Source organism: Crinia signifera, chromosome 2 (genome assembly GCF_055691185.1).
Source record: "Crinia signifera chromosome 2, ASM5569118v1, whole genome shotgun sequence".
NCBI lineage: Eukaryota > Metazoa > Chordata > Amphibia > Anura > Myobatrachidae > Crinia > Crinia signifera.
The window spans coordinates 228,582,123-228,604,578 of NC_139218.1; the positions used below are offsets into that span (position 1 = coordinate 228,582,123).

Below are 22,456 nucleotides of genomic sequence, written 5' to 3' on the forward strand. Positions count from 1 at the left end.
TATATTCCGATTTCCTGCAAATGTGCGATTTTCAGACCTGAAAATCGCACATTTTCAGGACTAAAGAAATCGCATCAAATCGCACCTAGTCGCACTATTTGGGCCGTTTTTCGCATCTCATTAAATATGCAAAAAACGTCCCAATCTTGCGATTTTCAAAAGTGCGATTAGGTGCGGTACAGCCCCGGAACCATGCGGTTTTTACCGCTACACATAGAATGTCAAGTATATATGGCAAATACAACTAGAAAAAGCTTAAACACTGTCAAATACTCTGTCAGGCGTCAATCATTGTCATATATATGCCTTAACATAGGCGGCATAAGTATTTTGAGCAAAATTCTCTCATTTGTTGACTACTGTACAGCTCACAGCTGTACAAAATAAAATGTGACACTTTAACAAAGTCATAATGTTGACACTGTGCAAGCTGGCAGTCAACATGTCAAACAACTAAGGGGGTTATTCTAGTTCATTCTTTCTGACAAAATCCTTCTTAGATGGACAAAACCATGTGCACTGCGGGTGGGGCAGATGTAACTTGTGCAGAGAGAATTAGATTTGGGTGAGGTTTTTCTTCAAAGTGAGATCTATATTGCAGTGTACAATCATGCAGTCAGTATTTTCCCTGCACAGAAACAAAAAAACTCACCCAAATCTAATTCTCTCTGCACATGTTACATCTGCCCCCCTGCAGTGCACATGGTTTTGTCTATCTAAGAAGGATTTTGTCATAAAGAATGAACTAGAATAAACCCCTCAGTTTTGCAGTTTAATGCTCCATACACACACTACCATACTATAAGATATGTGTAACTGCTAATATGCAAAACTATTGATCCTAGGGTAAAGTACTGAACAATATTGTTCAGTGGCGCCACTGGGACCCCCGCTGAACATACAGTCAATGGCGATATCGTAAGTTATGACTGCATGTTCGGATGATAAGGATTATTGTTAACAATCTAAATGAGTGCACAATTTTCTTTTCTGAATGGCCAGTGTGTGCGAGCAAATAGTTGTCATTTGCTCACACAAATTAACAGTTTTTGTTCCAACCAGACTGCTTGGACAGATAAATCTTTAGGTGTTTATCATAAACTTAACCACAACAATAACATGTTCAGATGCACATAATGACCATTTCCATTGTCAACATTTTCACTGTTGCTATTTCAACCATGTTGCCAGTCAGGAATAATGGCTTCTTCATAACTAACCCTTTTTTCGGCTGTGAATGCCCTGTAGCCTTTATACCCTTCTACATAGTAACATAAAATGCATTATGCTATTTTATTGAGTATTTGAATTAAAGTAATATTTTAACTCTTTAAAATACAAAAAAATGGAGATACCAGCTCAACTTGTAGAAATTGCAAAACATTGTAGCAGATAAAGGGGGGTATTCAATCCCCGCCACTATTTCCGAAGGGGGAAATAGCAGTGGGCGCCTTTTCAATGCTGTCTTGACCAACAGCATTGAAGAGGCAGATCGACAAAATGGGCCCGACTTTAAAAGCTGTGGGCCGGTTTTGCCATGAATTGTCTCGTTCAAGGGCGGATCTCGTCAATCCACGGCCATGTATGCAGACACACACCCTTTTCGCTGATCGGCAGGTGGGACATTGAATCCCGCCTGTTGATTTGTGGTTGAGCAAAATGAAACAGGGCCAGGGTCATGGCTGTCAGGACGTAACGACAGTCGTGACACAGGATTGAATACCCCCCAAAATCTAGCAAACATTGGGGCAGATGTATTAAGCCTGGAGAAGAGATATGTGACAGTGCCCCTGTAACGGTGTGGTGTAAGATGGTACCTGCGTCTGGAGCTGATGACGGCGGCAGCTTCTTGATTTTTCACGCCTTCTTCCGGAGAACCTGTGGCAGGGAACGGCACAACCCAAGGAGACCCACAAAAGACAACTCTACCACAATTAGCAGCGACAATAATTTATTTTACTAACACACGGACTGACCGCTGCAATATCTCAATGACAAATGACAAGAAGAAATACTTAATGAACAAACGTCTACAGTAAAAGCATACAATCAAACAATAATCACTCTATCTAGCAATCAATTTAAATGGCTCAGAAATCTCAATATAATCTAATGGCAAATGAATCCACATACACTGTCACGGAGTACCAGTCTCTGGCCCAACATAATGGTCCCACGTCGACAGGTCCTCACCTGTAAAAGGGTATGTCCCTATAATATGCACACTGACGTAAAACGATCCTCTGAATCGAGGGACAGGCAGATTCCCGTTTCCTGGGGCAATCTCCTGTATTAATGGCAAAAACAGGCTTCAGGGGTATCCTCAGAATAGAACTGGCCTTGACAATCTGGGCCTCGGCAACGGGGTCAATGGGGTTACAGAAGGATGGTAGGAGCTGGATCCTGGGGTGTCCCTGTGACTCGGGGTTAACAGGGCTGTTTGGAGCGGGGTTGTAAGTGGGGCAACTGAAATGTCCCTGGTATCGCAGACTGCCTGGGTTGGGGTAAGCCCTGGGTACCTGTGTAATCAGCTGCAGATGCTGGCTCCTGCCAGTAACGATCCTCCTGGCTCCTTCACTGGGCTGCCTCCTGCCCTGGAGGTCACTGCTGTGCCTGGCTCTCGGTCAGGGGCTCTCTTCTCGGTGCTGCTGCTCTGTGGCATGTGACTCCCCTGCCATGGGGTGCAATGCGGCCGACGTGCCGTCCCGGCCTGTCAATCACCCGGGCCCGGGAGTATTTGCCGCCCGCTGTCTCAGGCTGCTCCTGGCATCCTCCTGCTGGCGCGCACTCCTCCGGCCAAGCAGAGCTGTCAATCACCGCCGGGATCTCTGCTGCTGCGCCCGCTCTCCTCTCGCCGCCTGTCTGCCCACACAGCTCCTGTGCAGCACGCCACTTGCGGGTCCTGGCTCCACGTGCTGCTGGTCTCCGCGCTGCTTACCCCTCCTGCACGTGAGAGTCTCTCTTCTTCCCGTCCTCCCGGGGAGTGACCTCTGACCTCCCCGCTTCGCGCTCCGCTTCAGGTCTCCTCTGACCTCTCTCCTCACACTTCCCCAGCCATCCAATCAGGGGGGTGTCAGGCTCCCTTCGCGTGAAGGGAGCTGGACTGTTTAACCCCTCACAACCCTGCTCCCAGGGCAGGGAATTGCTGGCAGCGTTGGCTGCAATGAAATCTTTGGGGCACAGGCACACCTCTGGGGTGGACTGCCACATACCTCCCTGCTGGAAATTTGCCTGTCCGCAGGCAACTTATCCGGACCAATAACTACTTGACAAAGTCCTGTCAATAAACATCCTAACGGCAAAAATTAAAAAAAAATTGCAAACACTTACATAATAATACAAATGTCAAATTACTCCCTATCACCTGATATCCAATGTGGGCCCCCCGGGTCAACCATCCCTCCGCCACAGGACCTCCATCCCTGCGGTCCAGCTTCTCCACTGCTGTCAACGGATGGCGCCCACTCTCATGATGTACGCATCTTTAGGCACGTCTCGCCTCTCGATCTTGCCTCTTCGACCTCTGTATCGCTTGCTGGATTCTGAAGGCGAATTCCTCTCCTGAGATGGTTGTATATTCACCTTTTGTTACCGGCTTCCCACCGATGGAACAGATCTCGGCCTTGTCTTCTCTCTCTGGCGTTTCCGCCTTAGATTCCTGCAGTGGTTCAACTGGTTCTTCTGCTGGTGGCTCTGCTTTCTGCATCACAGCCGTCTGAACCACGGTCTCGGGGCTTCTCTGCTGATCTACCATTCTTGGCCCTAGGTTCGCCGCTCGGTAACCGGCATCATCCATCCTGGGCACATACTCCCGCGTCGGCTCTGGAAGTTGAGGCCTGGTCGCTTCTTGCCAGTTCTGATGGACTGCCTCACTCCGCACGACCGGTTTCTTGCTTGACCTCGTGATGTCAGGTTCTGGTGGGCGGGGCATCTGTCCTGGTCGAGGAGGGTTGGTGTTGACCCTTTCGTTCTCCTGCTTGACCACTCTCGGTTCAACTCTGCTTCCGCTATATTGGTGGTAGGGTAGAGGCTCTTTACGGTGCGGGTAGTGCCACTGATGTTCTGGGGCATGTCTGTTGCGTAGCACCGGTGTTCCATTCGGCCCCGTCACTTTTGCGGCCTTGGTGCCTTTCTTCCCGCTTGTTAATTCGAATTCGACGGCTTCACCATCGCTCAGGCTCCGAAAGCAATTCTGGGGGTCTTCATTCTGTATTGCGGTGTAATGGACATAGACGCTCCGCCCAGTATCCGCACGTCTAATGTATCCATATCCGCGTGGCACATCAAACCACAGGACACGACCTGTGATCCTTCTTGGGCCGGTTCGCGGCCTATCAGTCATCTGCGTTACACCGGATGCTCTTGACGTGTTCTGGAACACTGCCGGTGGACCTCTTCTCCCGTGCCATCTCACAGTCTGTGGGCATACATCGGCTCGGTCACGGTGTAGTCGTTCCGACCTCCATTGGCGATTCTGTTGCCATCTATGCCTTCTGCCACCTTCACGTTGCTGTCTTTCCTTTTCATCCTCCGCCCATTCCTGACGCATCTCACGGATCATCCTGGTCATTTCGGTCATCGCTTCGATGATGGCCCCAATCGTGTTCTGATTGGCTTGGGCTGGTGGAGTGGCGGTTCTTCGCATCTCCAGCGGTTCTATGTACTGCGATCGCCACATCTTGCCGTTCACAGGGGTCTTGTGCAATCCTGTTCGTAGACGCCAAGTGTGACAGTGCCCCTGTAACGGTGTGGTGTAAGATGGTACCTGCGTCTGGAGCTGATGACGGCGGCAGCTTCTTGATTTTTCACGCCTTCTTCCGGAGAACCTGTGGCAGGGAACGGCACAACCCAAGGAGACCCACAAAAGACAACTCTACCACAATTAGCAGCGACAATAATTTATTTTACTAACACACGGACTGACCGCTGCAATATCTCAATGACAAATGACAAGAAGAAATACTTAATGAACAAACGTCTACAGTAAAGCATACAATCAAACAATAATCACTCTATCTAGCAATCAATTTAAATGGCTCAGAAATCTCAATATAATCTAATGGCAAATGAATCCACATACACTGTCACGGAGTACCAGTCTCTGGCCCAACATAATGGTCCCACGTCGACAGGTCCTCACCTGTAAAAGGGTATGTCCCTATAATATGCACACTGACGTAAAACGATCCTCTGAATCGAGGGACAGGCAGATTCCCGTTTCCTGGGGCAATCTCCTGTATTAATGGCAAAAACAGGCTTCAGGGGTATCCTCAGAATAGAACTGGCCTTGACAATCTGGGCCTCGGCAACGGGGTCAATGGGGTTACAGAAGGATGGTAGGAGCTGGATCCTGGGGTGTCCCTGTGACTCGGGGTTAACAGGGCTGTTTGGAGCGGGGTTGTAAGTGGGGCAACTGAAATGTCCCTGGTATCGCAGACTGCCTGGGTTGGGGTAAGCCCTGGGTACCTGTGTAATCAGCTGCAGATGCTGGCTCCTGCCAGTAACGATCCTCCTGGCTCCTTCACTGGGCTGCCTCCTGCCCTGGAGGTCACTGCTGTGCCTGGCTCTCGGTCAGGGGCTCTCTTCTCGGTGCTGCTGCTCTGTGGCATGTGACTCCCCTGCCATGGGGTGCAATGCGGCCGACGTGCCGTCCCGGCCTGTCAATCACCGCCGGGCCCGGGAGTATTTGCCGCCCGCTGTCTCAGGCTGCTCCTGGCATCCTCCTGCTGGCGCGCACTCCTCCGGCCAAGCAGAGCTGTCAATCACCGCCGGGATCTCTGCTGCTGCGCCCGCTCTCCTCTCGCCGCCTGTCTGCCCACACAGCTCCTGTGCAGCACGCCACTTGCGGGTCCTGGCTCCACGTGCTGCTGGTCTCCGCGCTGCTTACCCCTCCTGCACGTGAGAGTCTCTCTTCTTCCCGTCCTCCCGGGGAGTGACCTCTGACCTCCCCGCTTCGCGCTCCGCTTCAGGTCTCCTCTGACCTCTCTCCTCACACTTCCCCAGCCATCCAATCAGGGGGGTGTCAGGCTCCCTTCGCGTGAAGGGAGCTGGACTGTTTAACCCCTCACAACCCTGCTCCCAGGGCAGGGAATTGCTGGCAGCGTTGGCTGCAATGAAATCTTTGGGGCACAGGCACACCTCTGGGGTGGACTGCCACAGATACACTGGAGATAAAGTGGGGATAAGGTAAAAGGAGATAAAGCACCAACCAATCAACTCTCAACTGTCATTTTCAAACACAGTTCATTGGCTGGTGCTTTATCTCCTTTCACTCTATCTCCAGTTTATCTTTTCTCCAGGCTTAATACATCTGTCCCATTAATAGCTACAAAGTACTTTATGATTTCTCCTGCTATTTGCATACAAAAATGCATTTTCTTTATTACTGATGGGCAAGTACTAAATGTATACATTAAAATAGCACTCAGTATACGTATTCCTTATATTTGCAGCTCTGTAAGGTCAGTGGAAAATGTTAGATAAACAAAATTCATTATGCAGTCCTAAGGGAGGAATTAATTGTAACTGCAGTTTCTGGAACTACAGATAACACAGTGATCTTTCAGTTAATTGCTGGTTGGCAAAGTATTTAGAGAGCTATATCTCCGAGATAACTATAAGTAGCTGCGTACATCACACAACTGCTAATTCTAAGTATACCTTTATGTAGTCCTATCATAGGATTTACAATTGTTATTTCCTTAATAGTATGAAATAATACTATTTTGCAGGAAAACATGAGAGCTTGATCTAACTGCTATGCTCTGATATGACTTTTGGGGATCATACAATATTATTAATTTGGTGGTGCCCTGGTTTTGTGGCATAAAATATTGAGTGTGAAAATGTTGTTATTCTTGGATGGCCACAGTATCTATTCCCCGCTGCTCAGAGTATGGGGCCGTCCTTGTTCAAATGATTGCTTGCTAGGGGAATAAATGGAGAAACTGAGCAGCACTAGGACAGCCCTCTGAAGAAGTCCCCAGTGACAAAATGCATAAGGTTGTGGCCTAGCGCAGGGACAAAGCACAAGGAGTAGAATTTTGCCAGATGCAGTGAAGTTCCATTGATTCCCATTGATGAGATTTATGCTTGCAATGGTTTATGGATGCCTACCTTGGTACGGGGTTTTATCAGGTGTGTCTGTAAACTGTTATATGAATATCCTTTTTATATCGGATTCATGCCCCATGAAGAGCACTTCCAAAGGGTTATTCGAGATTTTGTGACCGCATGTGGATGTGGAAAAGAGGAGGAGGCTTTGTCTCAGTGACTAAGGTGCAGAGTAAACATAATCTACCATTATCCAGTTTCTGAAAAGTTGAGCTATTTCTGGGACTTGTACTCCTCTATCTGAATGAGAGGTGAACTTTTATTTGCATGCCGACTGTTTTTTAAAATGTATCTAGCTAGTACCTATCTATCTTGATCACATTTGTAATACATTCTATTTAGATATTGAGCAAACAGGGAATCGGGCGCGATACCTACTGTATAGAACGCATCATCACAGATAAAAAAATGATATTCTTAAATCCTCAGATACTTGAATTTGCAGCTCCCACAAGTAACTTGTACTTCTGGGTACTTCTGGAAACCGCTACAGATCACAGCGGAAAAACGCGTCAAGATTTGGGGTCTGCAAATACTATCATTTCCACCAAAGCCCCAATTGATTCTCCGCTTTCCCCTCCAATTAACAGCTTGGAAAGACCGGCTGCTACAAAGACCTGCGGTCATTTATCTGCTGCCGGCGAGAGGACCCATCATAGTGGCGGCGGACTCAGTAGCCGATGCTTGCAATCATAGAGCCGGGGAGTCTTCCTCCAGCCAGGAGGTAGAAAAGCAAACTGCTATACCATCACTTCTTTCCAAGTCGGACCTGCAGAAAATTCTGGGGGGAACAACTTCTAGATTACGTAAGGCTCCCTCCAGTTGGAGGTCATATACCAGTCTTTCGCCAGGCAGCAAGCCAGACTTTCCTTACACCCCGACATTTACACCAAGAGCTTGCTACTGTAAGCTCCCTCGAGGTGGAGGTGGTCAGGAGACAACTATATTGCCATCCTTTAAGTCTAATATTAACATCTTGGATGAGTTACCTTTGAGAACCCCTGGCTTTGCTCAATTTAAGCCAGACAACAAAACAATCCCTAGGTATATACCCTTATAACTCTGCTTATACAGAACTGACACCCTGTGGCAAACCATCTTTTTCTTCAGCGTATATGGGACTTTAATTAAGGAAGTTGGATTAATTGTTCCTAGAAAATTTCTAATTGCACTATTGGGCTAATGTGGATTTTAAGTTACCTATATATTGCAGCTTATTATGTTTCATGTGGTATATTAATTTATGATTTATTTATTATTTATTAACAGTTTCTTATCTAGAGCATACATATTCCGCAGCGCTTTACAGATAATTTTTGAACATTCACATCAGTCCTTGCTCCAGTGGAGCTTACAATCTATATACCCTACCACATATAAACGCACACAGACATTCTAGGGTTAAGTTTTGTTGGGAGCCAATTAACCTACCAGTATATTTTTGGGATTGTGGGAGGAAACCAGAGTACCTGGAGGAAACCCACACAAGTACGGAAAGAATATACACACTCCGAACAGTAAGAGCCATGGTGAGAATCGAACCCATGACCTCAGCGCTGTGAGGCAGTAATGCTAACCATTACACTGTCCGTACTGCCCAAATTTAAGCATTTACTAGTGAATTTTATGTTTAATAAAAATCTGTATAACATTTTTCACCTGAATTTGCGCTCTCTTAATGTATCACTATTTAGGTATTGATATTATTTCTATGTATTTAAAACAAGTTACTTGGTCATTAATATCATCTATATATATATATATATATATATATATATATAAATAATCTTGTTGTACTTTGGCTTGAGAAAGGGGTTTGACCCCGAAACGTTGCCGTATGTCTTATTAAACCACTAGTTGGTTTCACCTTTACACACGTCTCAGAGTGCCGCTTCTTCTGTGCTCCCATATCCACGCTGTTTGCGTTTGAGGAAGGCAGCGGGGCACTTTGCAAGGACACAGCACTTGGGAGTGCTGGTTCCCACAGATTGAATACAGTATATGTGTCTAGGAAACACTGCCATCTGTTGGCAACCAGTGAAACTACATCTCTCTCTCACACATGCACAAACACAGAGGCAAGTGTTGGTGCATATTTGTACATGGTAGCAGACTAGCTTTCGAAGCATTAGCTTCAAGCGGGATTTTGATGGAATATGCGATGTTGCTATGGGCAACCAATCAAATTCTATATATCTTCTTCTAGAAGGTGCTAAATAAATAAATAGGAGATTCTGCTATGGGCAACACCACATTTTCATACAACTCTCATCTAAATAAATTTACCCTGATGTCTGACTAGATAATTCAGCCTAAGTAAGCAATGTGGCAATTTACTTTGCTGAAAGGCTTGGTTTTCTATACTGTAGAGCAGGGGTTCCCAATCTTTTTTGATTCACGGCACCCTAGAGAATCAGAATTTTTTTCACGGCACCCCTAGGTCCCAAAAAAATTAATTAGATTGTGTTTATATGCGATTCTTAGTGGCAGTTATGTGGTAAAGGGCAGTATTTGCTTCTGTTGGTACACATTCTATGATTGGCAGCCACCAGCACTGGTTTTGTTCATAAATAATTAACCATTAATAATTTGAGTTGGTCCTAGACCACCAAGCCGCGGCACCCCTGCTTGTGTCCCGAGGCACCCCAGGGAGCCACGGCACACAGTTTGGGAACCACTGCTGTAGAGAGTAAACTAGGTAGATCTATTTTAGTTTTTGTTGTTGTTTATAAATATCTATTCTTGTTTTAGTAATTTGTTTGTTTTGTACTGTAGAGCTCTGATAAATATATGTTGATGCTACATTAATACATATTAATAAAGAAAATCACAATTTTTGTAAAATGTATTTTACTTTGCCCAAACTAAACATATACCAATGCCTCTAGGGCAGTGATTTTCAACCTTTTTACCTTGCGGCACACTAAATAGGACTTTAAAATTGCCAAGGCACACCCTACAAAACACATTGGCCACCACAGGAAAAAAACAAACCTATTGGCCCCCACTTTAAAAACAATCACACTGGTCCCCACAGGTAACTAAAATACATTGGCCCTTTAGATGAAAAGAAGAGACCAGTAAATAACATTTGAACTGGTGGTGGCTGTAAATGGGTTTGGGCATCTCTAGATCTGGGGGCACACTTGAGAACAGCTCAAGGCACACTAGTGTGCCACGGCACACTGGTTGAAAAACACTGCTCTAGGGTATAAAGGAAACTGAAACATAGAAAATAAGTTAAATATGTCAAGTTCTGCAAAAACTGTATTCTGATGCCATTGAACATTTTATTATACTTTAGTATACTTTATACTTAAGGCCCCACTCCAACAAGTCGGACCTGATTTTCTCGGCAGCTGCCCAAATACACCCAGAGAGCTGAAGACGGAGGAGGGGGAGGGGGGGTGTGTAGCAGAGAGCCAGGTAAGGGAGTCAGGAGCCGGGAGCCAAGCTTCAAAATAAATAAAACCCCATACAAATGAATGCGGCCTCCCATTTGGGCCCTCATGACTGGCTGCCCATTTATATGTTGTTGTTGTTTTTTTTTTTTTTTAAGTTCGCCCAAGATCTGGCTTTCCCAGCCCACCTGTCCGCATTCCCTGTCCACCATCTCTCTGCGTCCACCCACCAGGCTCCAGTCTATGAAGGTCCAGCGGTTACTTACCTGGCCTAACCAGCTACTTTACTATGGGTCCAGACTTCTTTTGGGTCCTGGCGGCCATGTGGCCAGCACTTTCAGTGCTGACGTGCACCAAAGAGGTGGTTCATGTGATACCCCTTTCACATTTACAAGCACTTGCAAGCTGGGTCGCACACCGGGTACAAAATCCGTCTTGTAAGCGCTTTCACAGTGGCCGCCCAACCTGGCATAGCGCCGGGCGAGTGTCGTCATATGGAAGAGGGGCCAGGGCGGTGCTGGGAGATGATAGCATCTCCCAGCAGTGCCTCTACAATGCAGTGAATGGAATCCGGGTCGCGTCAACCCGGTATACCCATTCACACTGCGCCTGGACCTACGAGCATTCCGGGACCAAACCTGGTCAAGATATGGGTTAAAATCCCGGAACGCTGGGATAATGTACCAGGACACTTTCACATGACTAATTTCCTGGGTTGATGCGCGTTCATGTGCAATAACCTGGGAAATATTTGTCAGTGTGAAAGAAATATGAGTGTTCTCCCTTTATCCTGAATCTGAATCATCAAAATAATAGCCAATTATATGACTGAGAGGCATATCTATTGCTCAGTGAAGTTATAATGTGGTTGGTATTTATCACTGGCCATTTGGCTACTAACTGTCAATTTACAGACTGGGGCCAGATGCACTAAGCTTCAAAAGTGATAAAATGGAGAGTGATAAACAACCAACCAATCAGCTCCTGCCTGACCTTTTTCAAACACAGCCTGTGACATGACAGGTAGTTGCTGATTGGCTGTCTGTTTATCACTCTCTATTTTATCACTTTTGAAGCTTAGGAGCTGTTTGGCCGGTGATAAAGTACCAACCACTTTATCACTTCACTGTGCTTAATAAATCTGCCCCTGGATACTAACAAGCACTAAATGGCATTATTTAAATTTTACTATAGTTCCCTGTGTTCCTCCTCTGCATAGGAATGAAAGAACAGTAAGCCTGTTTGTGACAGAAGCTTACACCATGAAATATGCTTTCATAAACCAAAGTAGTAAAGTAAATATGTATCAAAGGCTTCTCCAGAAAATAATATGTATATCTAAATGGTATAATATATACTGATGGAGGTGCTGTGTCAATACTATATTCTTTGTCACCTTCCCAGTCACCATTTTTAGCAGCAAACAGGTTATGAAATAAAAGGGCCTTTAGAGATGTATTGCTTCCTTTCTTATTTCTTTTTTATTTCCCCTGGGATCCATAAATAGTATGCAGTTCAAGCACTGCTTGAACATATTCTTTTAGCAAAAGATAGAGTATCCTAGCTAGCCTTTGTCATTTCTTTCACCGACTAGAACAGGAGTGTGACATTAGCACAAGTCATTTCCCATATCAGCGGTTGAGCTATATGACTTTCGTGCCAAAGGCATGCATACATTAACAGCCAGGGACACAAAGTAGAGTGAAAGGACCTTCATTAAAATAAAACAAGCAGCGATATATTTGAAATATGAGAATGTATGTTCCCAAAAGAACAAAAGAAACCTCTACTTGAATTAATGAAGCTCAAACATATAATTATTGTTTATTCCCTGATATTTCCACAATCACAATTGTATGTGTAATAGGGAATATGAATGCCATATTATTTGGAGTCTAAACATAGAACATATGAAGAACATATTTAATGGACATTGGGCCTGATTCAGACTTGATCGCTGCTGGGTGATTTAGCAGAGCCATGCCATCAGATAGACGCCGCCCAGAGTGAAGTACAAGTCTGCGAATTACAAGTCTGCGATGGCTAGCTAGCCGCAACTCCATATACAACTCACTCACCATTGAATGATTTTCCCATTCAGTGCAAGTGTGTGTAAGTCTGACCCTTCCATAACTCTACAGGATGATCAAGGACGGAACTGACATCACACGCCCTCCCTGAAAACACCTGGGTACACCTGCGTGTTTCCAAACACTCCCCGAAAATGTCCGGTTACCACCCCTCAATGCCGGCTTCCTGGCAGTCAAGTTGTGAGGAGATTGCGAATAGAGTATTCGCTGATCTTCCTCGCTGTATGCACACTCTGAACCATACGCAGTCATTCCATAATTGATTGCCTTGCAAATTCGCACAACAGCGATCGGGTCTGAATACTCCCCATTGTTTTAACATTGTAAAATGGACAATGAAGACTTATAGTGGAGTGTTAGATAACAAAAAAATTTCTATATTGTAATAATACTTTAATGGAATAAGGCAGCTACAGTAATTCAGCTTGGGTAGAAGAGGATCCTCTTATAAAGCCACATTCCTATTCCATTATCTTTTATGTTCCTTTTATTTTTTGCCTGATGAAGTATTGCGTTCATCAGTCCCAAACACTTACCTCACAAGAAAAGCAAAAAAGAAAGCAAACTCCTCTATATAAAACTCCTCTAATTTGCTACCTACTAGGGAGTATTGTGCGTTCTGGTTTGAACTGGAAACCTGATGTAAAGCTATACATTTTATGGTTTTCCAAATGATATTGCGGCAGGGGTGTAACTCCTAGAGGTAATGGAGATGTCTGCCTCAGACCTCCAGGTCCTGAAGGAGCACCTGCATATACGGCTCACAGCGGAAGACAAGAGTGACCGCTGCTCATCTAACGGAGCTCTGCGGTGCACATGTGGCTGGAGAGTTCATCGTCTATGTCCCAGGAGCCCTGATAACACCTCTATAGTGGACAGGACAGCTTTCCTTGTTGCTCCCATGTGAAGGGACAAGGGAAATATTGTCCAGTTGCCAGAGGCAGTGCATACACTGACAGCTGTGGTGGACTTGCAACACCAAACATATTGCTTCTGACTGACATGCCGGCTGAATGCATACATACACTATACAATTATCTGCCTGAACCATTGATATACAGTATCAGAGATTGGCTAGATAATTGCATAATGTGTGCCCACCATTAGTAACATAGGAGATTACCATAGCATAAATATTTGAAGTTAAATAACACAAATGAGATCCCATTATTATTGAGAGACATGCAGCTGTGCAGACATATGACGACCCTTATTTTCAACTGTTGGGCTAGATAGATAGATAGATAGATAGATAGATAGATAGATAGATAGATAGATAGATAGACAAATCTCTCTACAGAATTATAGACCGAATATTAACCAATTTGCTGCTCACCTTTGAAACAAATGGGTTAATCATATTGTGAAAATCATACTAATTATACACAGTATCATCTAAAATTCATAGCTGCCTATAAACAATTGCTGTAGTCTTTTGTAATTTTCCAAGACCACGTATGCATATTATGCAGCATTATTATTATTGTTTAAATATCTTAGTATACTCATATGATCACATTGGGAGCATGTCATTTCATCTTATTTTAATAGTCCTTATCAATGATAACACAGAACCCAGAAAAGGAGCAGATAAAAAGAATTAGAGCCAGCAGTCAATACAAGAATAGTGGCCCTACGCAATTGATCAACTTTTAAAAACAGAAACACATCTTTAAAACATGGGACAGACTGAAAAATATGTATGCCTTGGTTTCAGGCGTCATCCGTTTTCACCAGCCTTGCATTTTCCCTGCCTTACCCAAACAACACACTGTCACCAAAGACCTCATTAGAGGAAGAATATTGTGTGCAAGTGCATTCTTTTTGATGATGTGAGCAGTGTGGGCGTGATTTAGCACACTTAGGCAGCATTTTCACACAGTCTGGGGAGTAACATATCCAGAAAGTAACACAAAGTTTATGATGGACACTTTTAGTTTCTGTCAATTAGCTACTATAAAAAAAAATAAAGATTATTTTTGCAAACCCGCAGCCAAAACATATAGAGCAGGGAAACAATACAATATATATTAATCATGGAACACTGAAGCTGTTTTAATTCAAGACGACAATCCTTATAAAATATGCAGGTTACATTCAACGCTATCATGTACATGTCCCCACTTCTTACAATTCACTCAACCATACTGAACTACTCTCCATAAATGTCTAGAGGTCTTCAGAATTGTCATCACATCATCTTAGTCATGCCATGTATTGTTTATCATTCTCTATATGGAGTTATGCCACATAGCATAAGGACTAATGACCCCCCCCCCCCTCCCCCATTCTCTAAACATTCCTTTAGCTGCAGCAGGACTCAAGAATGTGTTACGGCAACGTGGGAGGGTCCCTCCACTGTGAATAGATCCAGCGCAAATTGCATGGAATCTACACACAAACAGCCATCAAACCCCCCCACCGCCACCACCGCCACCACCACTGCCACACAATCACACACACCTTTTGTCCCCTTTAGGATGGAATGTCCCACTTAAAGCAGAACATTTGGGGAGGGATGCAAACATCTACCTACAAGAACTCTCTCAGTGTGGATATTTAAAAAGTTGGTTGCTAAATACTATTCTAGATTACAAAGATTGCCAGGTGGTCTAAATTAATAGATCAACAATGTCTAGGTAGACAATCATTGTTTGGCACCATATGGCACTCCCCCCAAAAAGCCGGTTACCGCCCCCAGATGCCGGATTCCCGTCAATCACCTTGCGAACAGCTGGAGAAGGAAAAAATCGCAGGATTTCATCACTGGATGCTAAAACATGAGAATAAACATGTGAAGGTAAAACACCCCTTACCCAGGGATGGGGGTGGAGCCTAGGATGGTATAGCACAGTGTTCCAAACAGAAGATACTCTGCTGGCTCCACAAGTCTGCACTGGGCTGGGTCCTGGTAATATAGCAATCCTAAAAGGAATCTACCATCTACCACTACCATCCTAGTCTCCACCCCCATCACTGGGTCACTGGGGTGTTTTTCCGTCACATTTTATTCTCATGTTCTAGCATTTATTTTATTGCTTGTCTTAGAAATAAATTTTTCCATTCATCCTTTGCACCAAAGGTCTTTCTAATCCACGATACAGTATACCTAAACAGGTGTTTGGGAAACACCAAGAAGGACCCAGGCAGCAGAAAAGGGGTGCACAGGGTGACTATAATATAACATTGGTATTTTATTGTTGTTGGAAATTTAGAGAAGATAGCATTACAGTAGATTGCTTATTTCTTCAAACACAGTAAAGACAATCTAGCTTAAAACAATAGAAGAGCCACGTAGGTTTTTACAATAATATCGACACTTGAAAATAATAATGGATTTTTTTCTTACATGCTTAAATGAACGTATAACATACATAGGAACCATATATTAGCTCATTAAGTAGAAAACCTTCTGTGCAATATGAGCAAGATCTAAACATTGGAAATCTTCCATTACTAGGGGGCTATATATACTGTATGTTTGCTGATATTAGTAAACACCTCGGTCAGATAAATGACTGCCATTTTCCAGCTCTTTTAGGTCATTTTATTATTAATTTTGTAAAGCCATAATGCCTGGAAAATGTCAGTTTTCGAACAATTATGGCACAATTACATTATTTAGCCTTTTATTAAATCTTTTACACAAGAGATCAGATATCACAGATATCTTTGGCATTGCTCCTCATTAAAGCAGCAGTGGCGGCAGACTACTCACACACTGTTCTTCAGCCTGTGTGACATCATGACCGTGATTCCTATTCCTCTATGCCCTGCGGATAAGGCCAGTGACTCAGGCACGGAGCTCGGTCCCAATCACCAGACTGGACATCAGCTAAGATGATGCAGGCACCCCCTCAAATCCTGTGCCTCCAAAGTTCCCGAATGGATAAACCCAAAAGAAAAACATCTAGACAGAGCAGCCAGCAATGGTTCAGGGAGGCATGCTACAACTTTAGAAAGTGGTAATGCGGCTTTAAGTTTGGCCCAATGTGTTTTATTAGTCATGATTAGTAGACTGGCATTTATAGCAGAAGTGACAGCACTCATTAAGTCCTATTGAAAGTGAGAAATAATAATTTGGTAATTATTCAGGGTTAGCAGATACTGTACATCAGAATTTCTTTTTAAAACCACTGCTAATCAAAATATAATAGTGTCCTTCACATAAACTCAGAATCTCTATGTCTATTAATACACATATCAAACTCCTTGTCATACCATTCACCTGCATTAGAAACGTTAATAAAATGCCTTACATGAGTGATATACAGAGCTGGTACAGATGCTTCTCTCGGGATACAGTTGGTAGGTCGATACTGTGAAGGTCGATCACTAAAGGTCGACAGGGGACGACACATGAAATATGTTGACATGGCTAAAGTCAACAGGGTTGGAAGGTTGACACAGGCATTATGTCGACAATGAAGATGTCGACAGTCAAAAGGTCGACATGAGTTTTTCACAATTTTTTGTCCCGAATGTCGAAATAAGCTTCGGTTGCGGCATTATTATTTTCTCCCTCCCCGTCCTATTGGATGGTAGGGTGTGAAAAACTCATGTCGACCTTTTGACTGTTGACTTTCCCATTGTCGGCCTAATGCTTGTGTCTTTCCGACCCTGTTGACCTTAGCCAAGTTGACCTATTTCATGTATTGACCTAAGCCCTGTCGACCTTTACCTAATGTATGTTGACCTTCATAGTGTCTTCGACAGTCGGAAATATTGGCACACATCTATTCAATGCGGCCATTTCCAACCGCATTGAAGGCATGCAGATTCTACTGTTAAAATTTGGATCTGTATTGCCAAAAATGGCAGCTGCCTGTTGGAATGTTTCAGTGAATTCTGACGTCTGAAATATTGGCACACATTGGCATTCCAACAGTCGGAACCAATATTGAATACCTCCGTAGTTGTGATGTCACTCTCAGCAGTCCTTGCAGCCGGTGTACGGGCAGTCTGCACATATGCAGCCAAAAATAGGTTTGTGCAAAATATCAAAGATTATACAGACTGTTATTTATAATGTTCAATAATGACAAAGGCCTTAAAAATACCTGACTTTTAAAATCTGAGTTCTTGAGGGCTTGAACTCTAATGCACATATCCCTGCTAAAATCTCTGGGTAAGAAATTCCCCAGCGATTTTACTACTGTGCATGCGTAAAACACCGGCAAAATGGCAGCCGCACCATTTTTTCTATGATTTCTACAGAACTGCTGCTATTGGTGCCGGACTGCGGAGGACTAAGTATTAAAGAAATGGCTGCAGCCTATTTATAAATGGGCAGCACCATTATAAATACACCAGTGTCCCTGCTGCTGTGTATGGGCAATGACACATGCAGCTGTCGATATGGAGAGCTGCAGCAGTCAGAACATTGAGCACCGCATACATTGCCCCCAGCTCTCGGTGTGCTATCTTGTAGATGGCAGCAGCAAAAATGCGCTTTTCCTCCTTCAAACTGCTTCTCCCGCATCCTGAAAATTCATTACCCCTTGGTGTCATACCCAGACTGTCATCGTTAAATATTGCTTAAAATTAATAATACAGTAGGCACATTAAAACATTTATTTTTTATAATGCATTTGTTTTTTTCTCAACAATTATCAGATTATAGCACTGCACACTCTTTATTTATTCCAAAATATTTAACCACGTTTTACGAATCCTTGTAACTTGCCTTTTTAGGCATCATAGTGCCTTAAGTTTAAGTTGACGTCCCTTAAAGCTTCATAACCATTAGCTTCTTTTGGCTGTAAAAATCCTGATAAATTAGGACATGTATGCATTAGCAATTAGTTGCCTCTCAGTACAGCGAGAATCAGGAAAAGCTTTTATCAAAACGTATCTGGGCCAAATCCCAGGACACAGTAACAGTTCATTCAAGAGGGAAACGTGGGAAATATAGTGGGTTTTTCTTATCACCTTATTCCAAATTGAAAATGGTGAGGTCACTGGGCAAAAATACTTTTCTATGCATTACCCTGGTTATCAGTTATACTGCACGTCATCTTGCCTAGTCTTCGAAAACAAAATGTCGTCTCCTGAAAATCTGGGTTTTCCTTGCAAATGACGTCAGTGTTCAGCAGCATCCCACACCTCCGGCGAATTTTGACTGCATAACATCCTGATCTATGGCTGAAATCTCTGTCAAATATCTGAAATTTATGGGAGCATAGTGGTGCATTGGATCATCATTCATTTGATAGAATGCTGATGTACTGTAAGGGCTGCTTCAGATCATCACACAAAAGACAAAGGGGCAAATGTAATAGGATGAGAGATCCAAATAGTGAGAGATTTGTTAAGAAATCTCCAGGTTTTTTTTTTCTAAGCGGCAATCATTTACACTGCAAAACCAGTTTGATTTTGAAGTGTAAATGATTGCCGCTTTAAAAAAAAAAAAAAAACCTGGGGATGTCTTACCAAATCTCTCACTTTCTGAATATCTCATCCTATTGAATTTCAACCAAAGTTACTATTAGCTCTACGAACAAGTGTTAGTGATATTGGAAGGGTCGTCTGTGGCCCTTATTCAGATCTGATCGCAGTACAAATTTGTTCTCAAAATGGGCAAAACCATGTGCACTGCAGGTGGGGCAGATGTAACATGTATAGGGAGAGTTAGATTTGGGTGGAGTGTTTTGAAACTGAAATCTAAAATGCAGTATAAAAATAATGCAGCCAGTAATTACCCTGCATTGAAACAAAATAACTCCCCCAAATCTAACTCTCTCTGCACATGTTACATCTTTCCCACCTGCAGTGCACATGGTTTTGCCCATGTTGAGAACAAATGTGTACTGTGATCAGATCTGAATAAGGGCCAATGTGGTGACAGGCTTACACCTACAGGAGTTGTAGGAAAGTACACAACAGGGCCATCTTAACACATGGGCTTACTGGGAAGCTGATGTAGGGCCCCACAATGCTAGGGGCCTTTCAGCAGGGGTTTGCTGGTGCCTCCGGAGTTTCTTGTGTGGCTAATAGAGGTTGCTGCCCGTTGCATTGTTTTTGAATTACATATAATCAGAGCTGCCAGGAAACATTCTTGCCTGCAGGCAAACAGTTAATCAACTCCAATCATGCCTGTAATATCATCATAGACATTTTATAACTTACAAATGGGCACTCCTAGGTATTGCAAAGTCTGTAATCAGACACTGAGTACTGGCAAACATGCACTGTAGACTGGTGCCATACCATGGCCCTTATTCTGGTTGGTGCGGTAATATCCGCGTGCGTTCGGGCCGCCGATGTTTTGTGTCTGCGCATGTGCAGAGGCGTCTCTGCGCATGTGCGAGCGGAGCGTACGGCCAAATCCCGCATGAAATGTGAACACTCCGAACAGGGGGTGGAGAGGGGCGTGAAAGGCTATTTGGGCTCATTACCATATGCATACGCCCCGTGTTTCATGGGCGTTCCCATGCAAACGCTGGGCGTATGCATGGTAATGCGGCCGTGACGCACGTGTAGGGGGCGGACATATGACATCGCCGGATGTCAGCTGCCCGCCCAGATCCCTGCTTTTGCACGGAAAAATGTCAGTGTGGTCTGAGGTTGCGGGAGCTGGTGGACCATTCGGTCCTGCATTCGATGGTCTGCGACCATCGAATGATGGGGGAGGTTCCCTGAGATGGAGGAGGCGTATTCCATGAAAAATACACGTGCGGTCCGTTCGGCCAGCTTCTTACCGCGTACGGACGGAGTTGGCGATCCGTACGGAAGGCGGGGTTTCGCACGCACGGTCCTGGCCGCATATTCGGATCCGGCCGCACCGATCAGAATAAGGCCCCATGTTTGTGATTCATCTGTTCCCTGCAGCCCCCCCAATTATAGAGGTTCTGACACAGTGTGGCCCACCAGGCATATCCCTGGTCCCTTAATAGGCCAGAACTCTGCAGTTAAAAACACATACGCACTAAACTGAGATTTCATCATTACTATGCAGATATACTTATTAAGTTGCAAGTAGAGGTGTGACTCAATGGCATCTAACTCTGCAGTTTAAATTGCTCTAAATTGCTTCTATAACCTCAACATCAGGCATGTCCAACGTTGGCAGTCCAGATGTTTTGAAACTACACATCCCAGCATGCTTTGCAATAGTTTTAGCATTCTCTAATAGCAAAACTCTGGCAAAGCATGCTGGGATGTGTAGTTTCACAACATCTGGAGGGCCAACGTTGGACATGCCTGAGTTTGAATTTGAAGAAACTCAGGGAGCCCGAGGTGTGCTCCCACTACCACCAGTGCTGTGCCTAAACACGTGCAAAGGGGGCAGCCGTACGAACGTGTGGACCCTCTCCCAAAGGAGAAAGGCCCCATGGTTCCCCTAACCCCCCTCAACCATAAGGCCGAGGAAGGGAAAAAAGGGATCGGTGGGTCCTCTTCGCCGAAGCTCAGAGAGACCCGCGTTTCCTCCACCCCCGGAAGGGTTTTGGACGGTGGGTCCTCCGCACCCGAAGGTTTGGAGAGACCCGCATAGGCTTCCCTCCGCCTTGCGGCTCGGGGTTGCCCTCGAGGGGACCGGGACTCTCCCCAAAAGGTGAAGAGTCCCAGTCACGTTTGGGGAACGGAAGGCCCGTTAGGGACAGCCGCACTACCCAAATAAAAAAAAACGTGACAAACTAACGAAAAACGTGAAGTGCTCAAAAGTGCAAATCAAAGAAAGAAATAAAAAGAGGCCCTAGCCAGAAGGCCGGGGTGGGGTGTAAAAAATTGTCCTACCCCATCCAAAAGGACGAGGTAAGGACGTGTAGCCTAACCTAGAGGGAAGTGCGCGGTGCAAGTGCCATTCAGTGCATGGTGCTGGACATCATCAGTGCAAATCAGGCACCCCCGAGTTACCCCAGGGGCACAGTGCAGCCTCGGGCTCCAGGCAGCCGACCAGTCAGCGTCCGACCAAGTGTTTCTCCGTCTCACCAGCAGGTACTTTCCAGCCCCTGGCATGGGAATGGGTACTCCACTGGGCTTTTCGAAAGACTCCCTTAGGGGCTGCACCCCCCTCGGAAGAGCAATCTACTCAGTCCCAGTGTTTCTCCGCTCCCAGGGTTAAGATACTAGGTTGAGCTTTTCGCTGTGCCCAGGCTGGTGGTTTAGCCAACCTGGACCAATCTACTCGGTCTCAGCTTTTCTCCGCTCCCTGGGAATGGATACTAGACTGAGCCTTTCGCTGACTCATCCTTCGAGGGCTACGAACCCCGTCAAGAGAGTCAAACTACTAGGCCCAGTGTTTCTCCCCCCTCTTACCAGTGGATTTACGGAAACAACACCTCCTACCAAAGGCAGAGGTGAAGGTACTCAGCCAGACTTTTCACCACTCCCAGGCAAAAAAGAGGGTCCCACACCCTCCGCCCATCAGAGCAGCTACTCAGTCCAGCCTTTCTCTATTCTCTGCCAGAGGCCAGTCCATACCCACTGATAAGAACAGATACTACACTTGATCTTAGCCAAAAGGCCGAGAAGCGTTGAACATGCCTGCTCTACATTATCATAGCATACAGATGTGTCCACATACATCTATCCTCCATGAAATGCTGTACAAGCCGCGTTATATGTAACACGTGTCTCTGTAGCATCAGGTTTTAAATTTTTTGTGACTTTCTCCATTAAACTGAGTTTTATTTGCAAAGCAGAGTGAATAAGATGCACAGGCAGCTCCTGCAGATTAAAATGATATGCGGTATGTCAATATTCAGTGTGTGACGGCACCTGTATCTGCATACAAAATTCTACAATGTTTTTCAGGAAAAACATTTTCCAGGAAAACACTGTAATGTTCCAGATACAGCATGTACAGTTTGATACGAAATCCCGGCGGACGGAATCCCGGCGTTCAAAACC

General features: G+C 44.8%; 1 protein-coding gene and 1 pseudogene across 1 annotated transcript in view; both read right to left on the reverse strand.

Moving 5' to 3' along the window:
* Positions 1-22,456, reverse strand: part of PPM1E (protein phosphatase, Mg2+/Mn2+ dependent 1E) — a 273,332-nt gene that overhangs the window by 100,145 nt on the left and 150,731 nt on the right. The gene's annotated exons all lie outside the window — the stretch shown is intronic.
* On the reverse strand, positions 21,864-22,082 carry LOC146060850 (U2 spliceosomal RNA; annotated as a pseudogene).